Genomic DNA, 6,127 nt, shown 5'->3' on the forward strand with positions numbered 1-6,127 from the left:
TGTATGGGGTTTCACCCTCAAAACCAATGCCGACTCTTTTGTTTCCAGACACAGCATATATCATAGAAGCTAGCTGACTTCTGCCAATACTTCTAGATAAGAACTTCCTGAAGCTTAAGTCATATTCTTTCAGAATATGGTTTAGACTAGGAGTGGATTTTTCTGAATCAGAAGGAGATCCAACATTATTGGATAATTTTGAAAGTTTTTCTTTTAATTCAGAATTCTCCAACTCAAGCTTCTTTGTTTCAAATTCAAATAGCTTTTTCAGCTTTTTGTATTTGAGACTGATCTGAGACTTGAGTTCCAGAAGTTCAGTTAGACCGGAAACTAACTCATCTCTAGTAAGTTCAGAAAATACCTCTTCAGAATCTGATTCTGATGTAGATTCTGATCTGTCATCTTCTGTCGCCATCAGCGCACAGTTGGCCTGCTCATCTTTAGAGTCTGAATCATCTTCTGACTCATCCCAGGTTGCCATAAGACCTTTCTTCTTATGAAACTTCTTCTTGGGATTTTCCTTCTGAAGATTTGGACATTCATTCTTGAAGTGTCCAGGCTCATTGCATTCATAGCACATGACCTTCTTCTTGTCAAATCTTCTGTCATCAGACGATTCTCCACGTTCAAATTTCTTTGAACTTCTGAAGCCTCTGAACTTCCTTTGCTTGGTCTTCCAGAGTTGATTTAGCCTTCTGGAGATCAAAGACAGTTCATCTTCTTCTTCAGATTCTGATTCTTCGGGATCTTCTTCTCTAGCCTGAAAAGCGTTAGTGCATTTCTTGATATTGGATTTTAATGCAATAGACTTACCTTTCTTTTGAGGCTCATTTGCGTCCAGCTCTATTTCATGACTTCTCAAGGCACTGATGAGCTCTTCCAGAGAAACTTCATTCAGATTCTTTGCAATCTTGAATGCAGTCACCATAGGACCCCATCTTCTGGGTAAGCTTCTGATGATCTTCTTTACGTGATCAGCCTTGGTGTATCCCTTGTCAAGAACTCTCAATCCAGCAGTAAGAGTTTGAAATCTTGAAAACATCTTTTCAATGTCTTCATCATCCTCCATCTTGAAGGCTTCATACTTCTGGATTAAAGCTAGAGCTTTAGTCTCCTTGACTTGAGCATTTCCTTCATGAGTCATTTTCAAGGACTCATATATGTCATAGGCCGTTTCCCTGTTAGATATCTTCTCATACTCAGCATGAGAGATAGCATTCAGCAAAACAGTTCTGCATTTATGATGATTCCTGAAAAGCTTTTTCTGATCATCATTCATTTCTTGCCTTGTCAGCTTTACGCCTCTAGCATTTACTGGATGTTTGTAACCATCCATCAGAAGATCCCATAGATCACCATCTAGACCAAGAAAGTAACTTTCCAGTTTATCTTTCCAGTATTCAAAGTTTTCACCATCAAATACCGGCGGTCTAGTATAACCATTGTTACCGTTGTATTGCTCAGCAGAGCCAGATGTAGATGCAGGTGTAGATTTTTCACTTTCATCAACCATCTTTTACTGAAGCGTTTTTCTCTTCCTGAATCTTTTCTAAACACGGTTAAGTGCTTGCACCTTAGAACCGGTTGAAGGATAGAAAAACACTTAGAAAGGGGGGGTTTGAATAAGTGTAGCTTTAAAAACTTGACAGATAAAAATAAATTGCACAGTTATTTTTATCCTGGTTCGTTGTTAACTAAACTACTCCAGTCCACCCCCGCAGAGATGATTTACCTCAACTGAGGATTTAATCCACTAATCGCACGGATTACAATGGTTCTCCACTTAGTCAGCAACTAAGTCTTCCAGAGTCTTCTGATCACACACTGATCACTCCAGGAACAACTGCTTAGATACCCTCTAAGACTTTTCTAGAGTCTACTGATCCACACGATCACTCTAGTTACAACCTGCTTAGATAACCTCTAAGACTTCCTAGAGTATTCTGATCCACACGATCACTCTAGTTCCTTACAACTTAATGTAATCAATTCTAAGAGTATTACAAATGCTTCTTAAAAGCGATAATCACAAACTGTGATATTTCTCTTAACGTTTAAGCTTAATCTCACTAAAATATTACAACAGCAATGTAGTGAGCTTTGATGAAGATGAAGATTCTGAGCTTTGGATTTGAACAGAGTTTCAGCAAGTTAATTTGAATTGTTTTGTTCAGGATCGTTAACCTTGCTTCTCATCAGAACTTCATATTTATAGGCGTTGGAGAAGATGACCGTTGAATGCATTTAATGCTTTGCGTGTTCCGTACAGCATCGCATTTAATGTTATACGCTTTTGTCAACTACCTCGAGCCTTGTTCACGCTGTGTCTACTGACGTAGCCTTTAGTAGCTTTTAACGTTCCTTTTGTCAGTCAGCGTAGCTTGCCACTTGTACTTTCTTCTGATCTGATGTTTGTGAATACAACGTTTGAATATCATCAGAGTCAAACAGCTTGGTGCAAAGCATCTTCTGATCTTCTGACCTTGAAGTGCTTCTGAGCGTGATACCATCAGTACTTCAGTGCTTCTGTTCTCTTGTTCTTCTGATGCTTCCATAGACCCATGTTCTGATTCTGCTTCGACCATCTTCTGATGTCTTGCCAGACCATGTTCTGATGTTGCATGCTGAACCATTTGAGACAAAGCTTCTGAGCGCTGAATTATGCGTACTCTTTATATATATTTCCTGAAAAGGAAATTGCAATGGATTAGAGTACCATATAATCTTAAGCAAAATTCATATTATTGTTATCATCAAAACTAAGATAATTGATCAGAACAAATCTTGTTCTAACAGTAATTTCTAAAGATGGTATTGCCGTTGACCCAACGAAAGTAGAAGCAGTGTCTCAATGGGAAGCTCCGAAGTCAGTTTCTGAAATCCGTAGTTTCCTTGGTCTTGCGGGTTACTATAGAAAGTTCATTGAAGGTTTTTCAAAGTTAGCGTTGCCGTTAACTAAGTTGACTAGGAAGGGTCAAGCATTCATCTGGGATTCGAAATGTGAAGAAGGATTCCAAGAGTTGAAGAAGAGGTTGACTAGTGCGCCGATCTTGATTTTGCCGAATCCGGCGAAACCTTTTGTGGTATATTGTGATGCTTCGTTGTTGGGATTAGGAGGTGTACTAATGCAGAATCAACAGGTAATCGCTTATGCGTCGAGACAACTCAAAGTGCATGAGAGAAACTATCCGAATCATGACTTAGAATTGGCAGCAGTGGTATTTGTGTTGAAGTTGTGGAGACATTATCTGTATGGTTCGAGGTTTGAAGTGTTTAGTGATCACAAGAGTCTGAAGTATCTCTTTGATCAAAAAGAGCTGAATATGAGGCAAAGGAGGTGGTTAGAGTTCCTTAAGGATTATGATTTTGGGCTGAATTACCATCCGGGTAAAGCAAACGTGGTTGCCGATGCTTTGAGTAGGAAGTCCTTGCATATGTCTATGCTGATGGTAAGAGAATTGGATTTAATTGAACAATTCAGAGATTTGAGTTTAGTATGCGAAGACACTCCTGTCAGTGTTAAGTTGGGAATGCTGAAGCTGACTAGTGGTATTCTGGAAGAAGTTCGAGAAGGTCAGAAAGCTGATGTAGAATTGGTGGACAAGTTGACTCTGATTAACCAAGGCAAGGGAGGTGAATTCAGAATCGACGAGAATGGTATTGTAAGGTTTGGTAATCGTGTTTGTGTTCCTAATGTTTCCGAATTGAGGAAGAGTATTCTCGAAGAAGGACACCGTAGTGGATTAAGTATTCATCCTGGTGCTACCAAGATGTATCATGACTTGAAAAAGCTGTTTTGGTGGTCTGGAATGAAGAAAGAAATTGCCGAGTTTGTGTATTCTTGTTTGACTTGTCAGAAGTCAAAGGTTGAACATCAGAAGCCATCTGGATTTATGCAACCGATGTTTATTCCTGAGTGGAAATGGGATAGCATATCAATGGATTTTGTTTTGGGTTTGCCGAGAACTGTTAAGAATTGTGAAGCTATCTGGGTCGTGGTAGACAGATTGACGAAGTCTGCACATTTTATACCAATAAGAATGGATTATCCGATGGAAAAGTTGGCTCAATTGTATATTGAGAAGATAGTTAGTCTACATGGTATTCCTTCGAGTATCGTGTCAGACAGAGATCCAAGATTTACGTCGAAGTTCTGGGAGGGTTTGCAGAAGGCTTTGGGTACTAAGCTGAGACTAAGTTCTGCTTATCATCCGCAGACGGATGGACAGACTGAAAGGACAATTCAGTCGTTAGAAGACTTGTTACGTGCTTGTGTGTTAGAAAAAGGAGGTGCTTGGGATAGTTATCTGCCTTTGATTGAATTTACCTACAACAACAGTTTTCACTCGAGTATAGGTATGGCTCCGTTTGAAGCATTGTATGGTAGGAGATGTAGAACTCCATTGTGTTGGTACGAAGCTGGTGAGAGTGCTGTGATTGGACCAGAAATTGTACAACAGACTACGGAGAAGATTAAGATGATTCAAGAGAAGATGAAAGCTTCTCAGAGTCGTCAAAAGAGCTATTATGATAAAAGGAGGAAGACACTTGAGTTTCAAGAGGGAGATCATGTGTTTATGAAGGTTACTCCTATGACGGGTATTGGTCGAGCTTTGAAGTCAAAGAAGTTGACTCCGCGTTTTATTGGACCATTCCAAATTTCGGAAAGAGTGGGAGAAGTGGCATATCGTATTGCGTTACCGCCAATGCTTGCCAACTTGCATGATGTATTTCATGTGTCTCAATTGAGGAAATACATTTCGGATCCATCCCACGTGATCCAAGTGGATGATGTGCAGGTTAAAGACAACTTAACGGTTGAAACGTTACCTGTGAGGATTGAAGATAGAAGACTGAAGCAATTGCGGGGCAAGGAAATAGCTTTAGTCAGAGTAGCTTGGGGAGGACCAGCTGATGGAAACGTCACCTGGGAGTTAGAAAGCCAGATGAAAGATTCCTATCCGGAACTATTTGCTTGAGGTATGTTTTCGAGGACGAAAACTCTTTAGTGGGGGAGAGTTGTAACATCCCGAAAATTCTTATTTAATTAATTTAATCAAGTTTTAAATTAATTATGGGGAATTAACATTTTGTTGAATTATGTGGAAAAATAATGAAATGTTAAGTCATTGGGCCATGCGGTGGAATTAGTAAAGTGGAGGTGTAATTGTGTAAGAGCCCATTTCTAATTTTATGTTTTTCATAAAATAAAGGAAAATAAGAAGAGAAGGGAAAAATTAGAACGTGGAAACCAGAAGCTGTGAGAAGAGGAACTGAAGAGCGTGAAGGAGAGCCAAAGAGGAAGAGGAACCAATTCAAGAATTTGGCTAAGGTAAGGGGGGATTCTTCTCATTAACCTCTATTATGGGTTGTATGAATGATTCGATGGAATTTGTATGTTAGGATTTCGAATTGGATTATATGTCGGGTTTGGGGTTTTGGGGTTTATAGAACTTTGATTCAATTTAGGTTGTGAATGATGATTGGTGATGAATAATGATGTTAAACATGATTAGAAGTATGTGTAGACGTGCAATTTATGTCGTATGTGTGATTTATTTTTCTGAAATTCGTACTGGTATGATTTGAGAGTATTTGGGAGGTATAGAATGCTGTTTTCTGCAGGTTAGGGTTTCTGAAATCACCGGTTCGCGCCGCGTGCACAGGGTGGCGCCGCGAACAGGTGGGTTGAATGTCAGGATGTTTTGATACGCACAGGTCGCGCCGCGTACCTGTGTTGGCGCCGCGAAGGCGTAACTTTTTCCTCGCTTCGCGCCGCGTGTAGGTGTTGGCGCCGCGAAGGCGTGACTTTTTCCTCGCTTCGCGCCACGTGTGGATGTTGGCGCCGCGTGCTGTGCTATTTGGGATTTTTGTTAAAGTTTAACGATGTATAACTTTTTAACTGTTAGTCTGTTTGATGTGCCGTTTCGAACATAGTGAGGCTAATTCAGTGATATATGCAATAAAATAGTGTTTGAGTTGTGACTCGAATTTAATTTAAACACTTGATTTAATTGGTTGTGGTGGTTTATATTGTTATTGCATTGGTTGATGATTATGATTGTTCCGTTGTTTGGTGTTGATGATTAGCATGCGGTATGTGATGCATGTATTTCATAATCATATT

Source organism: Vicia villosa, linkage group LG6 (assembly GCF_029867415.1).
Source record: "Vicia villosa cultivar HV-30 ecotype Madison, WI linkage group LG6, Vvil1.0, whole genome shotgun sequence".
Lineage (NCBI taxonomy): Eukaryota > Viridiplantae > Streptophyta > Magnoliopsida > Fabales > Fabaceae > Vicia > Vicia villosa.